Below are 17797 nucleotides of genomic sequence, written 5' to 3' on the forward strand. Positions count from 1 at the left end.
GAAGCTGGGTGCTGGTGTTAAGATGGAGGTCTGGGAGATTTTCGCCGTTTGATATTATGTGGAGCTGGGAGGTCTCTTGTGGACCAGTGTCCTGAAGTTGGCTCTCCTACCTCAGAGGCAGAGCCCTGACTCCTGGCTGGAGCACCAAGAGCCTTTCATCCACATGGCTCAGAATAAAAGGGAGAAAAAGTAGAGGAAATTAGTAGAAGTATGAGAAAAGAAAGAAGGAAAGGAGGGAAGGAAGGAAGAAAGAAAGAAGCAAAGAAGGAAAGAAGGCAAGAAGGAAAGAAAGGAGGGAGGGAGGGAGGAAGGAAGGAAGGAGGGAAAGAAGAAAGAACAGAAAGAATGAAGATACAGTAAAAATACAATAAAGTATAATAAAGTTATTGAATTAAAAAATTCTTATTTAGGGAAAAAGAAAGGGACGGATAGAACCTTAGGACAAATGTTGGAAGCAAAGCTATACAGACAAAATCTTATACAGAAGCATACACATACACCCTCACTAAAAGAGGTAAAGGGGGAAAAATCATAAATCTTGCTGTCAGAGACCACCTCCTCAATTTGGGATGATTCGTTGTCTAAAGGAGGGAAGGAAGGAAGGAAAGAAAGAAAGGACGAAGGTAAAGTATAATAACGTTATTAAAATTAAAATTGATTATTAAGAAAAAAATTTTAAGAAAAAAACATGGACGGATAGAACCCTAGGACAAATGGTGGAAGCAAGACTATACAGACAAGATCTCACACAGAAGCATACACATACACATTCACAAAAAGAGGAAAAGGGAAAAAAATCATAGATCTTGCTCCTAAAGTCCACTTCCTTAATTTGGGATGATTGGTTGTCTATTCAGGTATTCCACAGATGCAGGGTATATCAAGTTCATTGTGGAGCTTTAATCCGCTGCTTCTGAGGCTGCAGGGAGGGATTTCCCTTTCTCTTCTTTGTTCTCACAGCTCACAGGGGCTCAGCTTTGGATTTGGCCCTGCCTCTGCATGGAGGTCGCTGGAGGGCGTCTGTTTTTTGCTCAGACAGGACGGGGTTAGAGGAGCCGCTGATTCGGGGGTTCTGGCGCACTGAGGCCGGCGGGGAGGGAGGGGCACGGAGTGCGGGGCGGGCCTGCGGCGGCAAAGTCCGGCGTGACTTTGCACCAGCCTGAGGCCCGCCGTGCGTTCTCCCGGGGAAGTTGTCCCTGGAACCTGGCAGGTTCCTGGCAGTGGCGGGCTGCACAGGCTCCACGGAAGAGGGGTGTGGAGAGTGACCTGTGCTCGCACACAGGCCCCTTGGTGGCGGCAGCAGCAGCCTTAACGTCTCCCGCCCGTCTCTGGAGTCCGCATTTTCAGCCGCGGCTCGCGCCCGTCTCTGGGGTCCGCGCTTTCAGCTGCGGCTCGCGCCCATCTCTGGGGTTTGCGCTTTTAGCCGCGGCTCGCGCCTGTCTCTGGAGTTCCTTTAAGCAGTGTTCTTAAACCCCTCTTCTCACGCACCAGGAAACAAAGAGGGAAGAAAAAGTCTCTTGCCTCTTCGGCTGGTGCAGACTTTTCCCCGGACTCCCTCCCGGCTAGCTGTGGCGCACTAACCCCCTGCAGGCTGTGTTCACGCCGCCAACCCCAGTCCTCTCCCTGCGCTCCGACCAAAGCCGAGCCTCAGCTCGCAGCCCCGCCCACCCCGGCGGGTGAGCAGACAAGCCTCTCGGGCTGGTGAGTGCCGGTCGGCACCGATCCTCTGTGCGGGAATCTCCCCGCTTTGCCCTCCGCACCCGTTGCTGTGCTCTCCTCCGCGGCTTCGAAGCTCCCCCCTCCGCCTCCCGCAGTCTCCGCCCACGAAGGGGCTTCCTAGTGTGTGGAAACTTTTCCTCCTTCACAGCTCCCTAACCCTGGTGCAGGTGCCGTCCCTATTCTTTTGTCTCTGTTTTTTCTTTCTTTCTTTTGCCCTACCCAGGTACGTGGGGAATTTCTTGCCTTTTGGGAGGTCTGAGGTCTTCTGCCAGCCTTCAGTAGGTGTTCTGTAGGAGTTGTTCCATGTGTAGATGTATTTCTGGTGTATCTGTGGGGAGGAAGGTGATCTCCGCGTCTTACTCTTCCGCCATCTTCAAGGTCCCACCCTGTATTTAATTTTTGACAGTTTGATTAATATGTGTCTTGGCGTATTTCTCCTTGGATTTATCCTGTATGGGACTCTCTGTGCTTCCTGGACTTCATTAACTATTTCCTTTCCCATATTAGGAAAGTTTTCAACTATAATCTCTCCAAATATTTTCTCAGTCTTTTTCTCTTCTTCTTCTGGAACCCCTATAATTCGAATGTTGGTGCATGTAATGTTGTCCCAGAGGTCTCTGAGACTGTTCTCAGTTCTTTTCATTCTTTTTTCTTTACTGTGCTCTGCAGTAGTTATTTCCACTATTTTATCTTCCAGGTCACTTATGCGTTCTTCTGCCTCAGTTATTCTGCTATTGATCCCATCTAGAGTATTTTTCATTTCATTTATTGTGTTGTTCATCATTGTTTGTTTCCTCTTTAGTTCTTTTAGGTCCTTGTTAATGTTTCTTGCATTTTGTCTATTCTATTTCCAAGATTTTGGATCATCTTTACTATCATTATTCTGGATTCTTTTTCAGCTAGACTGCCTATTTTCATTTGTTAGGTCTGGTGGGTTTTTACCTTGCTCCTTCATCTGCTGTGTGTTTTTCTGTCTTCTCATTTTGCTTATCTTACTGTGTTTGGGGTCCCTTTTTGCAGGCTGCAGGTTCGTTCCCGTTGTTTTTGGTGTCTGTCCCCAGTGGCTAAGGTTGGTTCAGTGGGTTGTGTAGGCTTCCTGGTGGAGGGTACTAGTGCCTGTGTTCTGGTGGATGAGGCTGGATCTTGTCTCTCTCGTGGGCAGGTCCACGCCTGGTGGTGTGTTTGGGGTGTCTGTGGACTTAATATGATTTTAGACAGCCTCTCTGCTAATGGGTGGGGTTGTGTTCCTGTTTTGCTAGTTGTTTGGCATAGGGTGTCCAGCAGTGTAACTTGCTTGTCATTGAGTGCAGCTGGGAGCTGGTGTTGACTTGGAGATCTCTGGGAGATTTTTGCTGTTTGATATTATATGGAGCTGGGAGGTCTCTTGTGGACCAGTGTCCTGAAGTTGGCTCTCCCACCTCAGAGGTACAGCAATGACTCCTGGCTGGAGCACCAAGAGCCTTTCATCCACACGGCTCAGAATAAAAGGGAGAAAAAGTAGAGAGAAAGAATTAGTAGAAGTAGGAAGAAAGAAAGGAAAGAAAGGAAGGAAGGAAGAAAGGTGGGAGGGAGGGAGGTAGGGGGGAAGGAAGAAAAAAAGAAGATACAGTAAAATAAAGATAAAATATAAATTTATTATAATAAAAAAAATAATTATTAAGAAAAAAAACGGATGGATAAAACCCTGGGATAAATGGTGGAAGCAAAGCTATACAGACAAAATCTCACACAGAAGCATACCCACTCACAAAAAGAGGAAAAGGGGAAAAAATAAATCTTGCTCTCAAAGTCCACCTCCTCAATTTGGGATGATTCGTTGTCTATTCAGGTATTGCACAGATGCAGGTACATCAGGTTGACTGTGGAGCTTTAATCCGCTGCTCCTGAGGCTGCTGGGAGAGATTTCCCTTTCTCTTTGTTCTCACAGCTCCTGGGGTTCAGCTTTGGATTTGGCCCCGCCTTTGCGTGTAGGTCGCCGGAGGGCGTCTGTTCTTCCCTCAGACAGGACGGGGTTGAAGGAGCCGCTGATTTGGGGGCTCTGGCTCACTCAGGCCGGGGGGAGGGAGGGGCACGGAGTGCGGGGCGGGCCTGCGGCGGCAGAGGCCGGCGTGACGTTGCACCAGCCAGAGGCGTGCTGTGCGTTCTCCCAGGGGAGTTGTCCCTGGATCACGGGACCCTGGCAGTGGTGGGCTGCACAGGCTGCCCAGTAGGGGGGTGTGGATAGCGACCTGTGCTCGCACACAGGCTTCTTGGTGGCGGCAGCAGCAGCCTTAGCGTCTCATGCCCGTCTCTGGGGTCCGCGCTTTTAGCCGCGCCTCGCGCCCGTCTCTGGAGCTCCTTTAAGCAGCGCTCTTAATCCCCTCTCCTCGCGCACCAGGAAACAAAGAGGGAAGAAAAAGTCTCTTGCCTCTTCGGCAGGTCCAGACTTTCCCCCGGACTCCCTCCCGGCTAGCCGTGGCACACTAACCCCCTGCACACTGTGTTCACGCCGCCAACCCCAGTCCTCTCCCTGCGCTACGACCGAAGCCCGAGCTTCATCTCCCAGCCCCGCCCGCTCCAGCGGGGGAGCAGACAAGGTTCTTGGGCTGGTGAGTGCTGGTTGGCACCGATCCTCTGTGCGGGAATCTCTCTGCTTTGCCCTCCACAGCCTTGTTGGTGTGCTCTCCTCTGCGGCTTCGAAGCTCCCCCCCCACCGCAGTCTCCGCCCGCGAAGGGGCTTCTAGTGTGTGGAAACCATTCCTCCTTCACAGCTTCCTCCCACTGGTGCAGGTCCCGTCCCTATTCTTTTGCCTCTGTTTATTCTTTTTTCTTTTGCCCTACCCAGGTACATTGGGGGTTTCTTGCCTTTTGGGAGGTCTGAGGTCTTCTGCCAGCGTTCAGTAGGTGTTCTGTACGAGTTGTTCCAGGAGTCGATGTATTTCTGGTGTATCTGTGGGGAGGAAGGGGATCTCCGCGTCTTGGTCTTCTGCCATCTTCCCGGAAGTCCCCAAGATTCTTGATTTAATGTGTTACTGCGAACAGCTGTAAGTGACCCAGCAGGTTATTAGTTTGATTGACCGAATCATGGTTTTAATGATGACTTCAATTCAATAAAATTTCAACGACAGAATTTCCCTGGCATAATTTGTAGGAAGCAATCAAGACAGAGAGATGCAAGTAGTGGACTGAAGTTATTATGTTGAAATAGAACAGCGTTTCCTTGACTCTAACCACCAGGAGGACCCAGTGGACACTCCACTCTCTAAAACATTACAAAATTAAATAATAACAAGAGAGACGGCATCCATAAAATCTCCATGATGGCTGTCTCTTAGGCTAGGACTGATAGTGTGAAATGCTGCCTTTAAAATGAACTTCCTGAATTCAAAAGAGATGATGGAATTCTGGAGCAAGGAGTCCAGGTAAGAGTAAGTAGCCATGAGAAACAATGTGGTCACCAACACTGTGATAGGCATCATGGATAAGGTGGAGATAAGAGTATTTTGACGTAAAGGAATCTATGAGAGTGGTTTCTGATTTACGGTGAGCCAAGGAATGAAACAGATGGTCAGTTCACTAAAGTGCTACTTCATCTACAGGTGTCTTTGGTTTTATTGCCCTTTGCAGTACTGAGCTTCCCAGATATTGTGTTTTTTACAAGTTGACGTTTTGTGGAAACTCTACATGGAGAAATTCTATCAGCACCATTTTTCGAGCAGCAATTTGCTCACCTCATGTCTCTGTGTCACATTTTTGCAATTCTCAAAATATTTCAAACTTTTCATTATTATTATGTTTGTTATGGTGACCGGGTGACCTTTGATGTGACTACCATATTGTCATTGCTTTGGGGAAACATGAACTGCACCCTCATAAGATGGCTGTGAACTTAACTGATAAATATTGTGTGTATTCTGACTGCTCCACCAACCAGCCATTTCCCTCTCTCTCCCTCTCCTCAAGCCTCTCTATTCCCTGAGACACAGCAATATTGAAATTAGGCCAATTAATAGCCCTACAATGGTCTCTAAGTGTTCAAATGAAAGGAAGGGTTGTACAGCTCTCACTTTAAGTAAAAAGACAGAAATAAATTAGCTTAGTGAGGAGGGCATGTACAAAGCTGAGATAGGGCAAAAACTAGGCTTCCAAGTGAATGCAAAGGAAAAGTTCTTGAAGGAAATTAAAAGTGCGCGTCTGGTGAATACATGATAATAAAAAGGTGAAAGGGCCTTATTGCTGATAAGAAGAAAGTTTCAGTGGTCTGGTTAGGAGATCAAACCAGCTATAACATTCTCTTATGCCAAAGCCTAATCCAGAGCAAGGTCCTAACTCTCTTCAATCCTATGAAAGCTGAGAGAGGTAAAGAAGCTGCAGAGAAAAGTTTGAAGTTAGCTGAGGTTGATTCATGAGGTTTAAGGAAAGAAGCTGTCTCCATAACATTAAGGCAGAAGTGCTGGTGTAGAAGCTGCAGCAAGTTATTCTGAAGATCCAGCTGCGATAGTTAATGAAGGTGGCTACTCTAAACAGTAGATTCCAATGCAGACAAAACCACCTTCTATTGGAAGAGCAAGCCATCTAAGACTCTCATAGCCAAAGAGAAGTCAATGCCTGGCTTCGAAGTTTCAAAGGACAGGCTGACTCTCTTGTTAGGGGCTAATGCAGCTGGTGACTTGAAGTTGAAGTTAATGTTCATTTACCATTCCCTAAATCCCAGGGCCCTGAAGAGTTACGCTAAATCTACTCTGCCTGTTCTCAATAAATGGAGCAACAAAGTCTCAATGAGAGTACATCTGTTGACAACATGGTTAACTGAATACTTTAAGCCCACTGTTGAGACGTACTGCTTAGAAAAGAAGATTCCTTACAAAATATTACTACTCACTGACAATGCACCTGGCCAGCCAAGAGCTCTGATAGAGACGTACGACGAGATTCATATTGTTTTCATGCCTGCTAACACAACAAACATCCACTCTGCAGCCTGTAGATAAAGGAGTCATTTTGACTCTCAAATTTTATTATTTACGAAATACATCCCATAAGGCTATAGCTGACATAGATAGTGGATCTGATGGATCTGGGCAAAGTCAATTGACAACTCTATGGAAAGGAGTCACCATTCTAGATGCCATGAAGCATTAGTGATTCATGGGAAGAGGTCCCAATAACAACATTAATAGGAGTTTGGAAGAAGTTGATACCAACCCTCATGGATGATTTTGGAGAAACTAACTGCAAATGTGGTGGAAATAGCTTTGCAACCACCTAGAGGGGTGGGGTAAGGAGAGTGGGAGGGAGATCCAAGAGGGAGGGGATATGGGGATATACATACACATAGAGCTGATTCACTTTGTTATACAGCAGAAACTAACACTACACTGTAAAGCAATTATAGTCCAATAAAGATGTTAAAAAAAAAAGTGGAGCCTGAACATGTGACTGAGTTGCTGCAATCTCATGATAAAACTTGAACAGGTGAGGGGGTGCTTCTTATGGATGAGCATAGAAAGTGGTTTCTTGACATGGAACCTACTTCTGGTGAAGATACTACAAATATTTTTGAAATGAAAATAAAGGATTTAGACTATTATGTAACTTTATCTGCTAGAGTAGGGGCAGGGTTTGAGAGGACTGCTGCCATTTTGAAAGTTCTGTGAGTAAAATTCTATGGAAGGGTGTTGTAAGTGACAAAGATATCGTTAGTGAGAGGAAGAGTCAACTAATGTGGCAACTTCACTGTTGTCTTATTTTAAGAAATTGCTGCAGCTGCCCCAGCCTTCAGCAGCCACCGCCCTGATAATCAGTCAGCAGCCATCAGCACTGGCGCAAGACCCTCCACCAGCAAAAAGATTATGACTCACTAAAGGCTCCGATGATGGTTAATATTTTTTAGCAATAAAGTATTTTAAAATTAAGGTATGTACATTGTCTTTTAGATATAATGCTATTGTACACTTCATAGACTACAGTAAGAAGTGTAAATGTAACTTTTATATGTACTGGGAAACTAAAAGAAGAACTATGTCCCTCACTTTATTGTGGTATTCGCTTTATTGCATTGATCTGGATCTGAACCTGTGATATCTCCAAGGTATGCCTGTGTATAAACAAATATTCTCTAGGCATGGTAAGCAGTCAGCTTATTTGAACTGTCAACATAGTCATGGCTTCTCACCCAACTAGCAGTCCCTTATAGAAGGGGAGTCTGATATCTTTGAGGAAGTACTCTGCAATAAGATTATAGTATTGTGGTAGGCAGAATAATGAACCCCCAAAGATGTCTTTGTCCTAATCCAGGAAAACTGTCACTATGTTAGATTATATGGACTATGTTAGATTATATGGCAAAATAGAATTAAGATTGCATATGGAATTAAGATTTCCAATCAGCTGACATTTAAAAAGGGTGATTTTTCTGCCTTATCCAGATTAATTCAGTGTAACTAAAAGAGTCCTTAAATTGGAAGGGGAGGCTAAAAAGAGATCAGAGAGTCAAAGGGAAATGTTACAAGGAAGAATGGCCAGAGAGATGAAACGTTGCTGCCTTTGAAGATGGAGGAAGGGAGCCAGGAATGTGGGCAACCTCTAGAGCTGGAAAATGAAAGGAAATATTTTCTCTTAAAGGTGCTGTAAGGCCAACTGGCCCGAGGCAGGGGAACGCAATCAGACTCACAGGTTGCATCAGACCGAAACTCTCCGGACCACCCAGCTCCAGGAACTGACCTGGGGACTTTCCACTCGGCCCAGCCTTCCCGCCTTTCGAGGGGCGGGACTAACGGTCCCAAGACTGATGCAACCGGCACCAGATATTGCCACGATACCCGAAGAGACCACCAAATAAGGAATACCCTGCGCCCTCCCAGATTCACCACACCCCTTTCCCTTCTTCCCCTATAAAATCTTGCCCAAGCCTCATCCGGGTGCGACTTCTCTGGCCCCTTTCTCTCGGACCAGTGAACCTCGCCCGGGAGCGCTCCCTAATAAAGCTCACTTGAAGCTTTCCTTTGTTTCGCGGTGCCGTTTGTTAAGATCCGACCTTACATTTGGTGCCGAAATCCGGGAGGGGTATCAAGCCCCGCGGGTTACCGCGCGGGCCGCTCCTCCCCTCCCCCGGGAGACAACCAGAGAACCTCTACTCATCCACCCGATCCGGCAGAAAACGGCGTAAGTCCCCCTCCCTTGTTCCCTCCGACCCCCAGAGTCCCGGCCCACCGGACTCCCTGTCCCTAATCGCGGCCGCGTCAGGGACCTCCGTCCTCTCTCCGGGCCTCGGGCAACTGTGGAGACGTCCCAATCGCCTGACCACCCTCTGACCTGCCGTGAATTGGAGACTGAGACCAGGGACGCCTCTCTCCCTCTCCAATCACTCAGGGACAGACTGGGGGTCATGGGAACCTCACAATCGAGACAAGATCCTAAGACGCCCCTGGGGTGTCTCCTAGCCAATTTTACAGCCCTCAGTTTCTCCCAAGATCTCCGTCGCCGACGGCTTATCCTTGAGACAATCCAAATGGCCTCCTGAAGGGACTTTCGATTTTAACATCCTCCGTGATCTAGATAATTACTGCCCGCAGGACGGGCAAATGGTCTGAGGTCCCCTATGTCCAGGTTTTTTGGTATTTGCGCTCTCGCCCCTCCCTTTGCATCAATTGTTCTACCTCTCAAATCCTCTTTGCCAAACAAACATCTCTTCCATCTAAAACCTCAATCCCCTTGGACGATGATTCCTCCCCACTAACCGACCCACCCCCCTCCAGAGCTCCTCTCCAACCTCCACCCTACCCTGAAGCGGTCCCTCCTCCTCCCAAACCCTGCTCCGGCCCCTCCAACCGCTCCCCCGCCTCCCTCAACGGTTTCTCCTCCCACGCCCCTTGCTTCGCCAATTAGTGCACATACACGCTCTCACGACTCCCAAGATCCAAATCTCCTCTGCCCTCTGAGGGAGGTAGCAGGAGCGGAAGGACTGGTCAGAGTCCATGTCCCTTTCTCTCCCCAGGACCTCTCTCAAACTGAAAAACGATTAGGCTCCCTCTCTGCCGACTCCTCCCACTACATCAAAGAATTTCGCTACCTATCTCAAGCTTACGATCTAACCTGGCACGATATCTTTGTGGTTCTGTCCTCTACCTTAACCCCTGACGAAAGGGAAAGAATTCAAACTGCTGCCCGAAACCATGCAGATCAGGTTCACCTTACCGACAACTCCATGCCTGTCGGAGCGACTGCGGTACGTGGCACCGATCCAGGCTGGACTTATCAGGATGGCCACGATGCAAGATGGCTGTCGTAAACGCGACCTCATGATCCAATGCCTCCTGGCTGGCATGCAGGCTGCCGCTCATAAGGTAGTCAATTTTGAAAAACTAAAAGAGATAACCCAACAACCTAACGAAAACCAGCTATCTTTCTCAATCGCCTTACAGAGGCTTTAACTCTCTACACCCGGCTGGACCCCGACACCCCGGCAGGGGCAGCGGTCCTAGCCACCCATTTTATCACCCAATTAGCCCCGGACATCCGAAAGAAACTAAAACGGGCAAAAGACGGCCCTCAAACCCCTATTCGAGGTCTGGTAAAGATGGCCTTTAAAGTCTATAATGGCCGTGAGGATTTGGCAGAATCCAGCCGACAGGCTCGGATGCACCAGAAGGTGGCCCTCCAAACCCAAGCTCTTGTAGCCGCCCTAAGGCCGGCCATCTCCCATGGATCACAGCATCCACGGGGTCCGCAAAAGGCAACCCCGCCGGGGGCCTGCTTCAAATGCGGAAAAGAAGGCCACTGGGCTCGCCAATGTCCCAATCCCCGACCTCCTTCTAAGCCCTGGCCCAGCTGCGGGCTAACGGGCCACTGGAAGAGTGACTGCCCTATGACTGGCCCTCCCTCAGCGTCTCCACGCAGGGGGCAGGCCGACCAAACGGCATTACCACTCGAACTGCTGGGATTGGCTGATGACTGACGGTGCCCGGACTCGAAGACCCCCATCGCCCTCGCCGAGCCCAGGGTAACACTACAGGTAGCGGGTAAGTCCATCTCATTTCCGGTGGACACGGGGGCTACCTATTCGGTCCTGCCTACTTATTCAGGGCCAGTTTCTCCTTCCCAGATCTCGGTCATGGGTATTGATGGCAAACCATCCTTCCCACTCCAGACCGGTCCACTCCCATGTCATATCGAAGGACTCCCTTTTACTCATTCCTTCTTAGTCATACCATCCTGCCCGGTTCCCTTGCTAGGCCGAGATGTCCTTTTCCACTTAGGGGCCTCCCTCCAGCTGGTTAGACTTGACCCTAAGGTCCCCTCCTCCCAACTCCTGCTTCCTCTTCTCGGCCTGTCTCTAGAACCCTCCCCCTCCTATCCCCCTCTTCCAATCACACCGAACCCAATCAATCCCCAATCTGGGATACTTCTAAGCCCATAATAGCAACACACCATTCCCCCGTCCTCATCCGCCTAAAGGACCCCTCCAAATTTCCATCAAGACCCCAATTTCCCATCTCTTAGACTCACCTTAGGGGCCTACAACCTATTATCACCAGACTCCTAAACCAGGGACTCCTTATCCCCACTGGCTCTCCCTGCAACACCCCCATCCTGCCTGTCCGCAAGTCCTCTGGGGATTATCGCCTGGTCCAGGACCTCCGACTAATCAATGAGGCCATAATTCCTCTCCACCCAGTAGTACCAAACCCATACCCCTTGCTCTCCCATATCCCCCCATCCACAACCCACTTTACGGTTCTGGATCTCAAAGATGCCTTTTTCACTATCCCCCTACATCCCGACTCCTATTTCCTCTTCGCCTTTACCTGGACGGAGCCGGATACTCATACGTCCAGTCAGCTCACCTGGACAGTTCTTCCCCAGGGCTTCCGTGACAGTCCTCACCTCTTCGGTCAGGCGCTGGCACGGGACCTCACTTCCTGTTCCCTTACCCCCAGCACACGCCTTCAATATGGGCTCCTTTGCAGCCCATCTCTCAGCCTCTCAAGACAACACACTGCAGATCTCCTCAATTGCCTTGGCTCTCGCGGTTATTGGGTCTCCCCAGCCAAGGCTCAGTTATCTGTATCTTCTGTAACCTACCTGGGGCTCCACCTTACCCCTACCACAAAAGGTCTAACAGCCGACCGCACCCGGATTATCCGTGAACTCCAGCCTCCGGAAACAGCGGAGCAAATTCTCTCGTTTTTGGGCCTTATAGGATTTTTCCAACACTGGATCCCTAACTTTGCTCTCCTCGCTAAACCCTTACATCTAGCTGCTAAAGAAACCCCTGAAGGACCCCTCACCTCTCCTTCCGCTGTTCGGCAGGCCTTTCTCACCCTCCGTAACGCTCTGATATCTTCTCCTCCCCTTTCTCTGCCCAACCTAAACCGACCTTTTCACCTTTTTGTGGATGAATGGGCCGGAATAGCCACTGGACCCCTTGCCCAGCCTGTAGGGCCTTCCTACCGCCCCGTGGCTTACCTCTCCAAACAGCTAGACCCAACCATTCGGGGATGGCAACCATGCCTTCGGGCCCTAGCAGCGGCAGCCGAACTGACCAAACAAACACTCAAACTGACTCTGGCCCACCCACTAAGCGTGCTTTCCTCCCACCAGCTGGTCGACCTCCTAGGCCACAAGTCTCTCTCCCTCCTGGGCCCCTCCCGCATCCAGGAGTTCCACCTACTGTTCAGTGAAAACCCTGCTATCTCCCTCGACCTCTCCCCCCACCTAAACCCGGCCTCCCTCTTGCCTATCTCTGATACCGGGACCTCCCCTTCCCACTCCTGCCCCCAAGTCGTAGAGGCCCTCAGCCTGCCTAGGGAGAGACGCTTTGATACTCCACTGTTAAACCCGGACCGCACCCTCTTCGTAGATGGCAGCTCAATACTCGGCCCCGACGGACGCCGCCGGGCGGTGGTAACCATCTCAACCATTATCGAGGCCAACCGCCTCCCAGAAGGGACGACCTCTCAAAGGGCTGAACTGATAGCACTCACGCGGGCCCTCAACCTCTCTAAGGGCCAAAGGGCCATCTTTCTCCCTATGGTCGCAGGCATTTCCCTCGCCTCCTCTCTCGTTGCTGCGGGCATCGGGGGAGGAGCACTAACACACAGTGTCTCAACATCCCGTGACCTAGAACAGAAACTCCAGCTAGCCATCGAGGCTTCTGCCGCCTCCATCACCTCCCTCCAGCGCCAGATCACCTCAGTAGCCCGAGTTGCCCTCCAAAATCGACGCGCCCTGGACCTTCTGACAGCCGACAAAGGAGGTACCTGCCTCTTCCTACAGGAAGAATGCTGCTACCACATCAACGAGACAGCGGTCATTGAGGACAATGTAGATGCTCTCCGGCGCTTAAACGAAGAACTCCAACGCACGCAGCGACAATCCATCTCCCCCAATTCCCGATTGGTGGCGGTCCACCCTCTACACCTGGCTGACACCAATCCTAGGCCCCTTAATTCTCATCTGTATCTTGTTCATGCTTGCTCCCTGTTTTCTTAGGTTCCTTCGCAGGCGCATGGAGGAAGCCTCTCGGGTGGCCACAAACCAAATGCTCCTCGGCCCTTACACCTTGCTTCCTACAGAATCATCCACTGGTCTCCCCTAAGCCTCGGACCTCTGGTCGCCCAACTCCCCTTTCGACCCCTCCATTCAGCAATAAGTAGCCAGAGATCAGAACGCCGCCCCATTACACCAAAGATGTAGGGATGTAAGGCCAACTGGCCCGAGGCAGGGGAACGCAATCAGATTCACAGGTTGCATCAGACCAAAACTCTCCGGACCACCCAGTTCCAGAAACTGACCTGGAGACTGTCCGGACCACCCAGCTCCAGGAACTGACCTGGGGACTTTCCACCCGGCCCAGCCTTCCCGCCTTTTGAGGGGCGGGACTAATGGTCCCAAGACTGATGCAACCGGCACCAGATATTGCCACGATACCCGAAGAGACCACCAAATAAGGAATATCCTGTGCCCTCCCAGATTCACCACACCCCTTTCCCTTCTTCTCCTATAAAATCTTGCCCAAGCCTCACCCGGGTGCAACTTCTCTGGCCCCTTTCTCTCGGACCAGTGAACCTCGCCCGGGAGCGCTCCCTAATAAAGCTCACTTGAAGCTTTCCTTTGTTTCGCGGTGCCATTTGTTAAGATCCGACCTTACAGGTGCCAGAAAGGAACATAGCCTTACCTTGATTTCAGCCTAGTGGGAACTGTATCAGACTTCTAACCTATGGAAATACAAGATGATAAATTTGTGTTGTTTTAATGCCACTGAATTTTTGGTAATTTGTTACATCAACAAGAGAATACTAATACAAATATATACTGCAAATATTTCTGCAAGATGTTTCCAAGGGTCTGCGAAGCTATTTACATAGAATGACTATGAACTTGGAAGGAGTAGCAATCAGACTTTAGGGACACTGGCTCTGAATTAATGCAAATGTGGAGGAATAAAATAGTACTGTGGTCCATGTGGAAGTTAGGTCAATAATAAATGGACCTTCAGCCTGAGTCCATCTTGTGTTCGTTCTAGTTAATCAAGTAAAACATCCTGTGGTGTTCCCACATGTTAATTTTATATTTGCAGTTGAAATAGCTATACTCAGCAAATGGAAAAAAATCCATAAGCTGGTTTTCTGACTCATGGAATAAGGGCTAATATGGTAGAAAGACCAAGTGGACATCCCTAAATTTACTCCTCCTTACCAAAATACTAAACCAAGTGCAATACCACATTTCTGAGTGAATTATAGAGATTACTTTAACCATCAGCAACTTGAAAGATGCAGGGGTGATGATTCATAGCCCGTCCTTGTTTAAATTGCCTGTTTGGCCAATGCAAAAGCTGGATGGATCTATGACTGGGTTATTGTTAATGTCATCAAAGAGTGATTCTCACTGCAGCTTTCCTCCAGATGTGTATCTTTACCGGAGCAAATCAACACAGCCAGTGACATGTGGCATGCAGCTATTAATGTGGCAAATAAACTTTTCTCCATTGGCAAGGCATATCTGAAGTAATTGGATTTTACCTGGCAGGGACATCAATACACCTTTATTGTCTTACCTCAGGGCCTGTCCACAGGGACTTGAACTAATATCCCAAAGAATATCATGTTGGTCCACAACACTGATGACATTATGATTGCACCTGTGAATAGGAAGTACCAGACAGTAGCTGTCAAGATGCTTTATGTCAGAGGGTGGAAGATAAACTCCCTGAAAATTTAGTCTCTAGTATATTAGTGAAATTTCTAGAGATTCAGTGGTCCATGTTATCTATGGGTATCTAAAGAAAAAGCAGGTTGCCGCACCCTGTAATTTCTACCAGTTGTTGAAAAGTGCAACCTATGATGGACCTCTATACTTAGAAAGCAACATAAACCACATGTGGGTGTGGTGCTCTTACATTTTACTTAACACATAAGTCAGCTAGTTTTGAGTGGGACCCAGAGCACGACACTACTCTGCAGCAGATTCAAGCTGTGGTGCAATTAATTTTTCCACTTAAGCCTTGTAACACAGTAGAAGCAACAGTAGTCAAAGTATCTCTGGCAAATTAAGATGCTCTAATGGAGGCCCTAGTTGGCCCCAAGAGGAGAATCAGTATAAACATCAAAATTTTCAGATAAAAACGACTTTCTTGTGTGGATAACTATTCTCGTTGGAGAAGCAATTATTTTATTTCTACTCAACTCTGGTAGAGACTGAAAGCCTGACTAAAGGAAACAAAGTGACTATTATAAATTGGCTGTTTTGGGCTTCCCTGGTGGCGCAGTGGTTGAGAGTCCGCCTGCCGATGCAAGGGACATGGGTTCGTGCCCTGGTCCAGGAAGATCCCACATGCTGCAGAGCGGCTGGGCCCGTGAGCCATGGCCGCTGAGCTTGCGCATCTGGAGCCTGTGCTCCACAACGGGAGAGGCCACAACAGTGAGAGGCACGTGTACCGCAAAAAAAAAAAAAAAAAAAAAAATTTATATATATATATGTGTGTGTGTGTGTATATATATATATATATATATATATATATATAGGCTTTTTTATAACAAAGTAGGTACAGTATTAGCTGACGCAACAAGCCATGAGTTTAAGAAGATGCAGTATCAGTATCTTTACGTGGAAAGGACATATACAATATTATGTCTTAACAGATCAGAAAACACAAGTATGTTGCTTGAGCAGATAGATCAGTTTCTCCTGATCCCTACTTCTGTGTGTTGCCCACACTTCCTCAGGCTCCAGTTATGGAATCATGTGAGGTTCCCTATAATCAGGTGACAGAGAAAGAAAAAATCAGCCTTGTTTTTACAGGTGGATTTGCATAATATGTGGGCAGTGGAACTAATGAGATACTACTGTATTACAGCCCATCTCATGGGTGACTCTGAAGAAGAGTGAAGAAAAATCCTTTCACTTTTTCATCTGCCTGTTGGTCATCTGTAAGTCTTCTTTGGAGAAGTACCTATTTAGATCTTCTACCCATTTTCTGATTGGGTTGGGGTGTTTTTTGATACGGAGCAGTATGGACCGTTTGTATGTTCTGGAGATTAATCCCTTGTTGGTTGCGTCATTTGTAAATATTTTCTCCCATTCTGTACACTGTCTTTTCATTTTGTTTATGGTTTCCTTTGCTGTGCAAAAGATTTTAAGTTTAATTAGGTCCCCTTTTTTTATCTTTGTTCTTATTTCCATTATTCTAGAAGACGGATCCAAAAAGATATTGCTGTAATTTATGTCAAAGGGTGTTCTGCCTATGTTTTCCTCTAGGAGTTTTATAGTATCTGGTCTTACATTTAGGTCTTTAATACATTTTGAGTTTGTTTTTGTGCATGGTGTGAGAGTTGTTCTAATTTCATTCTTTTACATGTAGCTGTCCAGTTTTCCCAGCACCACTTATTGAAGAGACTGTCTTTCATCCATTGTATATTCTCTTACCTCCTTTGTTGTAGATTAATTGACCATAGATGTGTGGGTTTATTTCTGGGCTTTCTATCCTGTTCCATCGATCTATATTTCTGTTTTTGAGACAGTACCATACTGTTTTGATGACTGTAGCTTTATAGTATAGTCTGAAGTCAGGGATCCTGATTCCTCAGCTCTGCTTTTCTTTCTCAAGATTGCTTTGGCTATTTAGGGTCTTTCATTGTTCCATAAAATATTTTAAATTATGTGTTCTAGTTCTGTGGAAAATGCCATTCATAATTTGATAGGGATTGCACTGAATCTGTAGATTGCCTTGGGTAGTATAGTCATTTTAGGGAAATGCAAATCAAAACTACAATGAGGTATCACTTCACACCGGTCAGAATGGCCATCATCAAAAAGTCTACAAACAATAAATGCTGGAGAGGGTGTGGAGAAAAAGGAAACCTCCTACACTGTTGGTGGGAATGTAAATTGATACAGCCACTATAGCGAACAGTATGGAGGTTCCTTGAAAACCTGAAAACAGAGCTACCATATGATCCTGCAATCTCACTCCTAGACATACATCTGGGGAAAACCATAATTCAAAAAGATACACGTACCCCAATGTTCACTGAAATGCTATTTACAATAGCGAAGACATGGAAGCAACCTAAATGTCCATCAACAGATGAATGGATAAAGAAGATGTGAGATATATTTACAATGGAATATTATTCAGCCATAAAAAAGAATGAAATAATGCCATTTGCAGCAACATGGTTGGACCTGGAGATTATCATACTAAGTGAAGTAAGCCAAACACAGACAAACATCATATGATATCACTTATATGTGGAACCTTAAAAAATGATACAAATGAACTTATTTACAAAAGAGAAAGCGATTCAGAGCTCTTTACTGAGCTCTGCCCACCAGAGCAACACCCAGCTCTACCCAACACCAGTCCCTCCCATCAGGAAACTTGCACAAGCCTCTTAGATAGCCTCATCCACCAGAGAGCAGACAGCAGAAGCAAGAAGAACTACAATCCTGCAGCCTGTGGAACAAAAACCACACTCACAGAAGGATAGACAAGATGAAAAGGCAGAGGGCCATGTACCAGATGAAGGAACAAGATAAAACCCCAGAAAAACAACTAAATGAAGTGGAGATAGGCAACCTTCCAGAAAAAGAATTC

At 47.5% G+C, this 17797-nt stretch overlaps 1 long non-coding RNA gene across 5 annotated transcripts in view; it reads right to left on the reverse strand.

The window, feature by feature from the left end:
• Positions 1-2655: 2655 nt before the first annotated feature.
• Positions 2656-17797, reverse strand: part of LOC137204797 (uncharacterized) — a 420535-nt gene continuing 405393 nt past the window's right edge. For all 5 annotated transcript variants that reach the window (XR_010933841.1, XR_010933844.1, XR_010933840.1 and 2 more), the window contains 3 exons: positions 14759-14842; positions 13877-13916; positions 2656-4740 (listed from right to left, as the gene is read on the reverse strand). This is a non-coding gene — a long non-coding RNA (uncharacterized lncRNA). The remainder of the gene's footprint in view (positions 4741-13876; positions 13917-14758; positions 14843-17797) is intronic.

Source organism: Pseudorca crassidens, chromosome 13 (assembly GCF_039906515.1).
Source record: "Pseudorca crassidens isolate mPseCra1 chromosome 13, mPseCra1.hap1, whole genome shotgun sequence".
Classification (NCBI taxonomy): Eukaryota; Metazoa; Chordata; class Mammalia; order Artiodactyla; family Delphinidae; genus Pseudorca; species Pseudorca crassidens.